The sequence below is a fragment of the Anopheles funestus genome, chromosome 2RL (genome assembly GCF_943734845.2).
Source record: "Anopheles funestus chromosome 2RL, idAnoFuneDA-416_04, whole genome shotgun sequence".
Lineage (NCBI taxonomy): Eukaryota > Metazoa > Arthropoda > Insecta > Diptera > Culicidae > Anopheles > Anopheles funestus.
This window is the reverse complement of record NC_064598.1, coordinates 1,834,209-1,848,003: the sequence shown is the minus strand read 5'-3', so window position 1 is coordinate 1,848,003 and position 13,795 is coordinate 1,834,209. Positions and strand designations below refer to the sequence as shown.

At 46.2% G+C, this 13,795-nt stretch overlaps 1 protein-coding gene across 13 annotated transcripts in view; it reads right to left on the bottom strand.

Annotated features, from left to right (window-relative positions):
• The window catches only part of LOC125760711 (uncharacterized), a 139,904-nt gene extending 126,413 nt beyond the window's left edge, over window positions 1–13,491 (bottom strand). For 4 of the 13 annotated variants that reach the window (XM_049421097.1, XM_049421108.1, XM_049421109.1 and 1 more), the window contains exons 1-2: window positions 12,987–13,316; window positions 11,116–11,824 (exon numbers count right to left, since the gene is read on the bottom strand). The gene's annotated coding sequence lies outside the window, so the exon portion shown is untranslated. The other 9 variants (XM_049421105.1, XM_049421106.1, XM_049421099.1 and 6 more) reach the window with 9 other exon arrangements.
• Window positions 13,492–13,795: the final 304 nt, after the last annotated feature.

The following is a 13,795-nucleotide window of genomic DNA, read 5'->3' as shown; positions in this document are numbered from 1 at the left end:
TTATGTGAATGCAAACGACTGGATGGAATCACACCGAATCAAAGGAGAAGCATCACAACATTACCATTCGTTTGCGTAACGCACCAAAAACCATCCAACCAAAATGGCGCTCGGTACGTGGCAAAACCATGAATGTTTTTTCTCCGGCATCGTGTGACTACGAGGAATTCGTGCACACAGTGCAGGAAGAAGCTTTTTCACACTACCGGAGAAATTCAAATGTTTGGCACATGCCTGATCCTGCTCGGGTGCGTGAGCCCGTCGGTGGCGCCCAAACGGCCCCAGCAACAACACGTCACGTAGTTTCCTTTTTCGGTCGACATTCGCTTCGCAGTTCTTTCGCGCCCTCCCTGCGTGCGAAAGACTTCTCGCTACCAATGTCAAACGGCTGACAGTAATGAGAATGACAAAGTGCCGCTATGTGCGCCCCATACCAGATGAATCGAAATTAGGTCGACCTCAGGGAATGGAGTTTTTGGGGGGGGGGGTTGTTGGGAATGAACATTTGAGAGACAACTCGCCGACAAACGAGAATCACACTCACGTCTCGACACCCGTCCCGGAATGTTTGTCTCGGTCTCGTTTGAAGGTGTCACCGAAGAAAAACTTTATCAGCATCGATGAAATAACTCGTGCGACGACACTCAAAGTCAAACTCAGTGTCGAAGCAACCACAAGTTGAGGTTGATCCGTTCATCAAAAAATAGTGCAACCTAGTTCATTGTCCACATCTCGTACCCGCCAGTACCGACAGAGAGTGACACAAAATGAAATTTCTGTATCAAGGGATAACAAAAATAAATGGCACGCGCTAACTCTTGCGTCAACAATGTTTGTAAACATCACGGTTTCCATCTTTGGCGCGACACCCTTACTACCCTTTCGTTGCGCGAGGGAATCCTCTTGCACGCTACGGATGCTGATAGGCCAGGATCTTGCTGTTACTGACAACTTACCGCATCCACACTTGAAGGCTCATCACTATTACACCATGTCGTATGTTAATTAATTTCCCACCTGCATCCCGTTTTGCTCCACTTGGTCCCCTGCCTTCGTCTCTCTTGGGCTTGTTATACATTCTTCAATCAGGTACGTATGTCAAGGACACACACACTGTTCATGTGACTGAGTTATCCCTACGACACAACACGTAACACAGCGGAATCACAGCAACACAATTGAAATATGACACGCTTTTGACGTCCTGACCCTGGAGAGCACGTGACGTACACGAGTTTGCGGTTCGTCGATACTTGTGCCACCTTTGCTGATAGACCACGGTGCTATGCTTTGTTTTGTTTCCTTCCGGTAGCGCCGACGGAAGGCTTCGGTTTCGATGGTATCGACATGGCTCCGGCACCGCAACCACCAGTGTGGTAGATTGGTGCAATGAAACACTGATAGCCCACATCTTGAAGTCCGTCGGTTTAGCTTCATCTAGCCTTCAAACATGACTTATTTGGTTTGTTTGATCATTTCATAAAGAAAGATAACCTTATTCGTCTAAAATGTACACTAACAGTGTTAAAAAACTGGTTAAACTTGACCCCTATTCTGAGCCTGATAGTATAAAGCTCAGTTCCATTCCTGCAAACAAAACTAAATCATAAAACTCTCGTAGCACTATCTTCCACGAAAACATTCACACTCATCATAATCACGCATGATTCAAGCATTCTGTGAAGGGCACAGAAAACAATCACATCCGAGCTTTCTTCGCCTCGGTTGGAGAAATTCACTCTCAGGACACGTTCCCATCATATCAACAATTATAGTTCACTGCGCAAAAATTAATGCATCACTTCCGTGCTTGCCACGGACTGTTCGCTCTGGCGTGTCCCACCAGTACCACCAGTACACAAAACGATTGTCCAACGTCCAACCGGGCGTGACTAGCATCGTCTCCCACAACCCGTGGCACCACAGCTTCCACCGCTTTCGCCGTCATCTTCCGGCGCTGCGGTCCTGTGGTTAAAGAGCTCGTGCTTTTTCCAACCATTCTCCATACCGGTGCTGTGATGCTGTGGCAAGGGACGTGGATTGGATTACGATACGGATTCCAGGGGTGATACGCCGCAATACACGCCGCCCCGTGTACACTCTCAGCGCTTCATTTACATAACGGTCCGGCACTCTGCGAGATGGTGGCGAAAGAAGGTGGCGAAAAGACAGCGCTTGTCGATGGTTAACGATAGTCAGAGCTAACGAAGTATTCAGCTTTTGTTTCAACGACACCCGTCCCTGGCGTGGATGAGTGTCCCTTTTTAGTTCTCTTCACTATTGAGTGCGGGTAAGTGTATGCAAAGGATTATTAGATACTCGTACCAGTTTCTTGTGCGCGCGCGAATCCTACCAACGCCGTGCCCGGGTTGCCTGGTTGCGATCGTTTCGTATTCAAAAGCTGTTGATAAAATAATTTAACTTCTTCGTTCACCGCTAGCAACGGGCGATAAAAATAAAGAACATTGCACATTTGTGTGTTCGATTCGAGCTGAGTCTTTCCTTCAGCGTAAACCAATCCTGTAGGGATTCGTTTAAATCATTAGTTTTATTAATCTTCCTAAAAGCCTTAATTTATAATGCCAAACAAAATTATAGCTACAATAAAATTTAGGATTGTCCTTCACGAATCGCATCTTTAAATGTATCTTCAATACCATCCACAAAAGATACACGATGAGATCAGGGATAATAAGAACCTGAGTGTATATCGCAATTGTTCTTTAGTCAGTAAATGCATATACAAGCAGATCTTTCCGTAACAGTATAGTGCCGTTTGCAACCGACGAAGGATTTATTGCCTGGCAACGGTGGCAAACGTAACAAAGCTCAACGGCACAGAAAAACCCCCATCGTGTGGGAAAGTGTTTTTCACCGTGTAGACAAATCCGTACAAGTGCAGCAAAGAAAATCAGTCGAGTGCATCCCGAGGCCAACCGGGATCCATTTCATACGTTTACCCTACCCAGAAAAGCATCAAGTGATTCTGGTCCGACAATGACCGCCAGTGGTTGGTGAGTGTGCAATTAAAATTTTCCCCCAGAAAACAGAAGCTGTCCAGAGTTTCGCAAATGGACACGGACATCTCTACCGCATCTGTCGCTGGTCGTTCTCGAGGCGTCTATTACGATTAAAAAACGAGATCTTTCCATCCTTTCACCTGTCACTGCTCTGCGCCGGCTCTTGTGGTAACTATTTAACGAAGGAAAGTGAGCAGGTTTCGCTTTTCATTGCAAATGTTGCCCAAAGACAGATTCCTACCACGGGGTTGAATGTAGTTTGCGAGCGATAGTTCTGGGCAAAATCATTTCAATCATCATGCCATATAGTTGATGATGCTCATGATGATGTGCCATACATTGTTTCGTTTGGAACGTGCACTCTACACCATCAAAATCCACAGTCTTCTGGTCGTTTCCCATCCGTCCACGGTTGGGAAGTGGGAAGATTTTTCCCAGAGGGAAATTCCAGGTGTGCCTCTTCACTCTCGGTTTTTGCAAGTACGTGCACAACACATTTTTATTTACCCAGGCCACTTTGCACCAGGAGACGCAGAATTTCACCCAGTGCGTCTTCAGCCCTTCAGCTATCCCACCCATCGTGCATTTTCACAACGAATCACTCCTCCCCCCGCTATCATCGGTAATTGCAAGATTGCCAAAGCTCGCTCCGGAAATGCTTCCGAAAGTAGAACAACATGCTTTTTATCCACCTCCACAGTGAAGAGGAGATACTCCTGCACATCCTCAGCCATTGCCAACGCACACAGCAGGTTGTACAGATAAAGAATCGAACAACGACCGATGTGTGCATGTGGTGCAAAACATTCGACAGAAAGGAAAAACCACCACAAGCTTCAACAACAGCGCACACACACCCGGGGAGCAACGCAAAAAAAAACGCATTCACCGAATGATTGAAGCTTCGGAAATAATTGTTTGCTCTCCTCTTTGTTCGCGCGCATCTTGCTGAAGAAGCGATAAAACATTCAGCTGCATCTCGCCCCACCACGTGGCGCAAGGAGTCGGTGGTCGGTAGAAGCCCTTGCTATCCAGCCCCAGCGGTGCCAGCTGTTGGCTGGCTGGCTGGTGTGCATTAGATTGCACCGATTGCATCCAGCGTGCGATGGACTGCAGCCAAATAGCTCTCCCTCTGGTGACGATGCACCACATTTCTTAGTTCATTTTCGCCGGAAACTGAATTGCACATTGTAAAACAGATTATCCTGCACTTTTCGTCGTTGCCATTCGTGAGCATTGACGCTGACGCATACTTCAGGTAAGAAAAACAGATGCTTTGCACAACCATGCAAACTCCATGGCTTGTGCGGCTGCCAGGAGAAGAAGCAAAAAACACAAACCCATCTCAATTACCACATCGCTGGAGTTTTTAGCGCACTTTAAGTGAGCTAGTATTTATGATACGCAAACTAAGTCTTCAATACAACGAATACGAATATTCGAATTTGTCCGATTTTCTCATATATAAATATAGTTCCGATATGAAAAATATCCATAAATAATCGATAAAAAATCTGTTTTGCACACCGATGCAATGCACCTTTAAAGCGCAAAAGCTTTCGATTTTTATCACACGTACATAAAGCGAAACCCTGCACTACCATCCGACCAGTATCAAAGAAAAATGTCACCATTGTACGGAGAAGAATATGATACTATAAACAACAAACGCTTTGCAACACGCCTTCACAGTTCGGACCATCTACCCTTCCAACCGGGTTTCTATTCTTTCCTTGTGTAACCACTTCGCTTTCTTATGTCCTTTTTGGAGAATGCCGGAAGCGTACAATGGAGCATACTTTGTTCGGTGGCATTTGGAGGCTAGATACGGTGAGAACAAGTAGCATGTCGACTTTTCCTGTGCCTCACCTTTACAACCAGCTCCGGGCAGCGCTCGCAACGCTGAACGAAGAAAAACGCAAGCTTAAGGAATCATCCCACAGCAAAAGAGAACTCCTGGAGCGCACGGCAGTGGACGGGTGACAGACAGCGACCTGGTTGGTTGGTTGGTGTACGACCTGGATTTACTTTACGTACCGAGCCTTTGCCATGACCCACGTATCACCCGTCCCGGTTTCCAACAAAAGCCATGCATCATTTCTAAACCTACGACAGGCAGACTCGTTCGCCCTCGTTACGCCTACCGAATGGGAAGCCACTTGCCAACCGTGAATTGAAACTAAGGACTACCGCTTCAGGTCTATCGTTTTCGCTTGTCCTCAACCCACCCTTGGAACGAGGAATAGAGCGATACTGGCCCTGCTGATGGATGGGATAATGGAACTCGTTAGACTGTGCCACCGTATCGTGACGAAGGATCTCGCTCTCGGTTAGCAAGTGCCATAGTTCCGGCACAAAACTATCCTTTCAGTGATATCTCGACGTGAGCTTCTTTCGTCATTCATTCGTCCTAGTCGACCAAAATGCACTCGTAGCAATCCGTATCCGCCATATGTAAAGCCAGTCAAAGCGTCCAATGTTGCACATCGGACAGAGCCGAGAGCCGAGAGCCGGTCGGACTACCGTACGATGTTCGACTACCTCCATTCGTATGCCCACTGTTGGTAAAACGGATAAGAAAGGACGAGACAGGTTTTTGGACCAAAACCATACCATTACAACACCGTGCCAACCCATTCCCGAAAACGATCTCGTGCCGTTTCCTCGTAACAGTTTGTCAGAAACGTTCAAACCAGGCGCTTGCTGTGGGTTCGGAAGATTAAATCCATAATTCATCCCTTCTACCATGACCTACCGCGGCCATTTGCAATGCTCCGGTGTGGAAATTAGACAAGAAGAAAAAATAATCGGAGGTTCACCCCGCAATGAAAGGAACCGCGGAGCGCTATCAGTGCGAAATCCATCAGACTAGATTTACCTTGCCGGCTTGGCAGACAATCGTTTCAACCATCGGGTTTTGTTGTTTTTTGGCTACATGTTGACCTGTGTTACCGTGGTTGTAGAAAAGACTATGGAATCCGTCCCAAGCCGCGTTTTTTGGCCGCAACAAGATGGCGCGAAGTAACGTTGGTTTTAACGTTCCACAAAGCCTTAGCCGCATTTTCACCACATTATAACATATTTATTATGATAAAGTACTTTTTATCACGTAATTCTTCGACTTCTGATAGACGTCGAGGTGCGTGTAGCTTCCTTTTAGGAAATGGATTTTCTTCGGTGTTGTTCGCTCTGTCAACATTTAACACAAACTCTAGCCTGCCTCAACACAGATTTCGGACGGCCGCCAATTTGAATAATCATTGCAAAACCAGTGCGATGGATAATTTTGGTAAAGCACGTAGACCAAAACGATTTATTATACTGCATTGCTCATTTAGTGCGTATTTTAAATTACTTCCAACACGATCAATATTTGCCCAACAAAAACGAAACAAAAGAAGACGATATTCTACAATATTTTAATCTTGAGATATCTTGAAAGTTATTTGAGGCATTACTTTGAACAGTTTTAAATGTTTTCATATTGTGATTTTTTTTTTTGCAGTAAAAAGATAAAAGAAATAAAGGGTACATTTACGCAAACGCGGTATAAATGCCTTCCCCATACTGACTCCGTATGTCGAAACTGTCGAAAATACCATCAGAGACCATTGGCATGGACACCGTGTGCATGCAAACAAAGAACACCATCTGACCCGTTTCAAATGGTTCCGGCGAAAAAAAAGTCACCAAAAACCTGGACACATCTAAGCTCTAAGGCCCAAACACTAGCAAGAAATGGTTACTTACCCTCTCGTACGCAACACAGCCACAAGAAGGCCACCTCAAACAAACCGAAACAAAAGAAAATGTAAACCTTTTGTGGTTCCGTTCTACCCAGGTTGAAAGCTGTACAATTCTTTCACCCCACGCAAAAAAAGGGAAAATCTGTCTTCAAAAAGCGGAAGAAACCGGAAATGAAGCTTCAGGCAACGGGCAACACAAAATGGAAAGCCCAATCGACCATGGTGCTGTGTACGGTGGTGTGGTAAAGGGTTTCAATTTTGCCAATAGGCGGTGTCTTAGTTTTCGAACGATCCTTCTTGCTGGATCCTTATGAGTGAGCTGTGCGTAACGTTGATTCGATACCGGGGAAAGGAAGGAACACCGTAGCCTTTCCGCACTTTGACGCTTCGATCAAGTAAACGACTTGACTCACGGGAAGGTTAGTTAAGATGGTTCGGGCGATGAAAATGGGACATGAAATCAAAAATCGTTACGATAGATACCGTTTGAAGAATGTGTATCCCACAAAGAAAGCTACTTCTGATGACCTTTTCTCCAGTACCTACTCATAAAGGTACTGCCATGAAGCACGTCATCGACAAAAAAAATATTGATTTTAGTACTAAAGGTTCAGTCTTGGTACTCATCGTGCAAAAAATTATTAAACTATCATCAACCAAGTTGATGGACAACAGAAAAAAACAACAAAAACCCCTTCAATTGAACAAACTTGACCACCAACAGTGCAATTGATCTTTGCGATGCCGTTTCACTTGTTAAGGGGAAATGCACAACCAAAGAGAATGATAAATGTTCAGAGAAAACCTTGAGCTTTCAGATCACAACTACCGTCGGGAGTAGACATACTTTACGCAAAAAAAATAACGAATCCTTTCTCCTCGCACTCATCTGTTCGGTCTGTTATCTTTATTCCTTACCGTTCCTTTCGTCGAGACCATTGCCCCATTAAGGTTTTTGCCTTATTTTATGCACAATCAGCATATTTTCCTTTCACAGATTTCCGCTCTTTTAGTTCTCCGTGTACCGCGCCTTTAACCCGTTGCTGGTTGGCCATTTGCCTGCAAGCATAGATCCGACAGAATCCACCAGGCAAGCAAGCAACACGCACACCAGCATGGGCCGTTCCCTTTGAGCCTTTAAACGCTATCGTTCAAGAAGGTTTTGCAAGGTTTCCACGGGCACAATTACGTAGGTGGGGGGAAAAACGTTGCTGGCGCTGAAAGCGAGCTATTGTTTGATTCCATAAAACACTCGAGTGATCATGGACGGTATTGTTAGCCGTTTTCCTGCCACCCTGCCACACAGCATAATGTATAGCAAAGCGAAACACACCGGCACACAATAGCATCACCGGCACCGGTGTACCGAACCCGCCCCATTCCGACGGACGGACTCAATCACTGCAACTACTGCAGAATCCTTTCTGCTCTAGAGAAAGGAGTAAACGGCCACGGTATGGTTCGAGATCGCGAGACTGACGCAATATGCGAGGCCTAGCCAAGTGCCACAGCAGTTCAAGGCTTATTATGTCACATTGGAGAACGACTACTCACTCCAGTCGTAAACTGCAACCCATTCTCGCCCTTTGTATTGTGGAGACGAGCTTTTAAGAAATGACACCACACACACACCGACCACCGTTCATCCATCTTTATCCACCCGTCATGCAGGCAAGCACTCAAATCGACCGCACTTAGAGCAGCATTATGCTCGCACTAAACGGACTAGGACTCAGACATTGGAGAGCCCAGAATCCTTTACCCTGGCCCTAGGAATGTGACACAGGGGAACGTGTGCTTGATTGAATCAAATGTGTGAAATTGCTGCCTTCCCGGGTTGGATGACGCTTATCGGAAGCGATGACGCTGAATGGGTGAATGACGAGCCTAAAAGGGCGGAGGGACGCTAAGGAAATGATGTTACCATCGTGCGAACTAAACACCATGCAGGCACGACTTGAACTGCGACTCGAGTGCCTGCTGAAGGATGTGAGTTTTGTCATGATACATGATGAGCGGGAAGGGCAAATCATTTCCCATCCCTACCGAGCTTACAAGGGGTCGATCACAAAAGCCCCATTCACTTCATCGATTCGCGAACAGTACACACGTCAAATGGGATGTGTATTGTGTGTCCACGTGGTGGATTGGGAGCTTAGTGTGAGCACAGTGTTGTATTGTTCTCTCTCTCTATTGTGGAAAATTCAATTTTCACCAAACACCCCGTACTACACTACCACGAAGAGAAGTGATGAGCCATCACTTCCATCCGGCTGCGCTTTTCCCAGGCCACATACATACACACACACACACACGGAAACACCCCGCGAAATATTTAATTCATGTTTCACTAACGAGATAATTCTTAGCAAACATGACTAGTCATCATCATAAATATTGTATTATGCAAATGTGTACCTTGTAACAGCTTGTAAAGCTGCATGTTGGGAGTGATTTTTCCACAAACCATCCTTACCCTTACAATTTACATTCTCTCTGTCTGCTGTAGTTTTCTCTCCTACTTTTCGACCTGTACAGCGAAAGGGCTTATTTTAATGTTTCTTCGCACGCGCACCGAGAATTGACAAAAAAAAGCTGACAGCAAAAGTTGTTCATAAATTTGTCTTCCACCAGTTCCCGGGTGCAACTTTCGTGGCCGCCAGCAGTGCGAGAATGCTTCCGTCGTTTCTATACCCGTTTGCGAAAGTGTGTGAAGAAGGTAATTGAGTTTGCGTTTGTTTGAGCAAATTTTGTAAATACAACTTTGTTGGAGCAAAAATTCAACACAACTGCACGTGAGAGACGTTCAATTATGGGTGCAATGTTCAGCCTTGTCACAGACACTGCCTGCATATCTATCGCAACGCGTCCTGATTTATTTAACTGTTATTTTTCTTTTCCTCAACATCGTGCGTGAAGATTTCTTCCCAAAATCTTGAAGACAAACTTACATTCTTGCTTAACTTAATACGCCTACTTAAATGTGGGCGATGAAGCCAACACGTAGGAAGAACCTTTTCTGTTGTTCATTTAATGAAAGGGAAGCACCCTTAAGCTGCCACAGTTCTATTCCTTCCTGCGTTATGGTGGCTCGAAACGGTAACAATAGAATTCTTGAGCGTTCGGCAGAAAAGTATAATGGCCCCGGCAGGATCAAAGGAAGCGTGTACGTTACTTCCAGCTGACCGAGGACTGTGTCAATATTGTATCATTTGTGCACGTCCAAACCAATCTCGCTAATAGAAATAATGAAGATATCGTGTCGTCGCAATCTCCACCATGAGCATTTTCGCTAAGAACTGGCGAAACATAATAATGGATCGTTTGTTCGGCATCTATTGACCGGGTTGGTTATTTTACCGGGGTAACCGGTAGAGCCTTCCAAAAAACCCCGTAACCGCCGTTTGTAACTCCATTCGTAGAAACCATTCATTTTACGTGCCGCACCGTGTGACCGTGTAAGCTTCTCCCTTATGTGTGCGTATGTGTGACTATTTCGTGCGTAGGCGGAAATGTTCTACAATCAATCAAAACTGGAAAAATATCATACCCCCCAGTTTGCTCCCCGCAGTGCAATCGATTTTTCCCCCTAGAAGAAAAAGGAGTGGCCAGTCACGGGGCACTTGTAGACGAGTTTTTTCCCACCATCAAACACCCGCTCGGATGGAACGGTGGAAACGGTGTTTCGTGCTCCAGATGAAAATCGTTTCTCATTTATCAGTCCCGCGGTGATGGTGACCACCAGGACCGTTTTGAGGAGAATCGGAGAGTCTTTATATCGACGGTGCTGCCGCCCTTTTCGTAGGAATCTCAATCAAATGAGGAATTCGATTCGTTACTGTGTTTCGTCGTTAGGTACGGTTCAACTTTCCCAGGATCACCACTAGTCTCGCGTCTACGTTCGTTACCGTTGGATGTCTTGCAAGGTCACCATGGATCGTGAAAGAAAGGAACGACTATTTCCCACCTCTGCGTGTGCCCTCCGTTCGTTCTTCTGACGGGTGGCACATATTTCATTCGAGAGCAAACATATTTCTTGATGTTATTCCTGTAATGTCTGGACCGTGCATCAAGGCAAGATTTATTGCCGGACAATGCATTGACATCACTCAGCAATTGATTGGAAGGGAGCAAAGCCATACCGACTTAACGTCTTAATTCTTGTGACATTGGTTTTTTCCAGGTACCGTTTTTAAGGATATTTCGTAGGAAAAATTCTCCAATAAAACAGTAAGGAACAAAAAGACTCTAACGAGTCATAATAAGTTTGTTGTGCAATGGATTTTAATTATTTTATTCATCAAATCAAATCAATTTGCTAGCAAAATGAACAACAACTGCAACCATACCTTTAAGTAAGCAGCGTCTCGCAGATTTTCGCCTCGGTGTCTTCCCGATTTCCATTCGCAGCAACTACCGACGGCTCCGACGGAAAGCTTTTTTACGCCATCTCCCAACACTGAGCCTCACCCTTATGATAGCACTCTCGTTGATTCCTGGTTCATTGGGCCGCTTTTTTGCGGCTCCTCCTTCATCACACCTCGTCCCCACCTTGCGGGAGCGTTACTTTTGACTCGCTTTCACTTCTCCTTTTTCACTGCCACGAATAAATATGCCCGTTCCCAGATGGCCCAAAGGACCGGGGAATGCTGAAGCCGGTGGAGCCGATTCGCTTTTTTCCTTCATTAAGCTTTTATGCAGATTAAGCACAGACGGACCGAGACCGAGCACGGCTCAAATAATGGACAATCATATCGCGAAGAAGCCCCTGCGGGCGTGCCGGGTCCCAGACGCGGTCCCGAAAAGGGACACGCCGCGTTACGTGCCTGCGATAAGAAGGAGGAAACCTAAATTTACTCGCAAACGACCCTAAGCTTCTTCTACCATCCGTTTGGCCAGCAAGGAGTCAGGATACGGTTGGGAGGTGTTTGGGTTTCGGTTTCGTTATGTTTCAACTCGTGGTATTTGCGGTTTTCGGAGCACTTTTTTATCAACTTTAACACACTTTATCACTTAACATCTACGCCAAACGGCATGCAATGGGATTTCATTCACATCCTACACAGAAACGAAATAAAATTCAATTTAAAATACACTTCCACATTAACGATTTTCTGGATTCCCCCACGCAATGTAAGAAAACGATCCTTTCCACAGTGTTCGCCCAACTCGGTTCAACCAACAAAAAGAGCAAACCGTCAAACTGCACCGAGCCTTACTTCTATTTCCTGCGCTAATTTTACTTCCCTCCGGTACTATGGCCCAATTCCACGAAACTTTCATTTCACCGTCCGAACAGTAAGTTCGAACAACTCTGTCAGCAGATTTTCCGCCCAGCATTGAACGGCGCGGAAATTGAGCGCGATTCACCGGACCGCGCACGGCGGACTGATGCATCTGCTCCGATCACTCAATCACGAACAAGGCGCAGGCTGATAATAGGAAATAATAATAAACAATGGATCGAAACAGTGAACCATGCCGTCGGATGTGACCTGTCGTCTGGCTAGGCGCCGAATTTGATGAAACTTTTCTGCAAACATTCACCATCCTCTGGACGGTTCACGTTGTCCCGGTTTGCCGTTGTCGTCGTCCTTTTTGACTTTTCATGCACAACTACCTTGAACGCCGGTTTTCCTGCACGATTCATTTCCTGTGCGGCTCTAGCCGCCGCTACCCAGTGCTTTATGCCTCCACTTATTGTGCTAGCTTTTCTCGCCCAAAAGCAAAACTTTTCCCTCCTTTTCGCTCACCACTCACCTCCTGCGACACGCACTTTATTTTCACACACACACACACACACACCCACACGCACATACACTCACACATGCACACAAACAAGTTTTTCTGCTTTTCCGCGCTGGAAAAGGAATTGTTCGGCGGAAAGAAAGTGGATCCGGAGCAGGATAAGAAACTTTCGAAAGCAGAATAGACTCCGGAAAAGATCACAATAAACATAAACTTGCCGCCTGCTGGCGATGACTAACTTTTGGCTCCTTTCGCGCCTTTCTCCCTGCCATTGAAGGTTTAAGCAGATACTTTTATTCAGTTTACCCGCACGACCACACGCAACACAAGTTCAGCGGTGTCAGCCCGATCAGCTTCCTAGCCGAGGAGACTTGAAGATGTCATTGATTTGTTGCTTTGACGAATCACTTTACCGTACCAGTGGCAAACAATTCAGGTACGGATATTTTCTACACGTTTTCCACTGGCTTACCATTTCACTGTTCAGTTGCATATGTAATATGTAGGTGAGTAGATCACCGCTGGTACTAAAGCTTTCACAACAAAATGTTTAACTACACATCATTCCGCCTATCGTCAACTCTCGCAATTTTCACTTCCTTCACCTTCTACACACACGTGAAAGATTGGGGCGTTAAATTTACTTTTCCACTCGGTTTTCCACTCGGTACACCCGTCTGGTGCGTTTACGGTCACAACCTACCGCACTGCAAAATCCGCCACCAAAATCCGATACACACAATGGCACTGTGCTTGCGTTCGGGTGGGCGAGGACGATGACAACTGTCGTAAAATCGCGCTTCCTTACCAACCGGACAACATTGCTGGCTCTGACTGGGACTACCGAATTTGTGCGGCTAAGTGCCTGGTAACGCTCGGTCTACACGGCCTGTGAGCAGCTGTCAAACTTCGGCACCCGTTCGTTTCGGCTGCCAATATTTACCGCCATGATGAGCAGGCGCAGTACAGCGCGGTGGCAGCATCCAACCTCCCAAGGTTTCCGGACACACCGGGAGCCCCGACACGAGCTGTGCGAGTGTCCTACCAAAGCGTTACGAAGCGTTACGCGACCGTGAGTACCGTTGCCGAGAAGCGCTTGCGCACCGTAGACGACACCCTTTGGCAAAACAATTTGCTGAGTGACGGGGAGCTTTTTTGTCCAGCTCGTTTTGTTTTTCACCTTACGCAAGCTTTCACACACGAAAGTCGCATCCGGTAGGATGCGTGTACGGCACTGACGTACGTCAAAGGACTCACGGCAAAGCGTCGAGTTCCGTCATC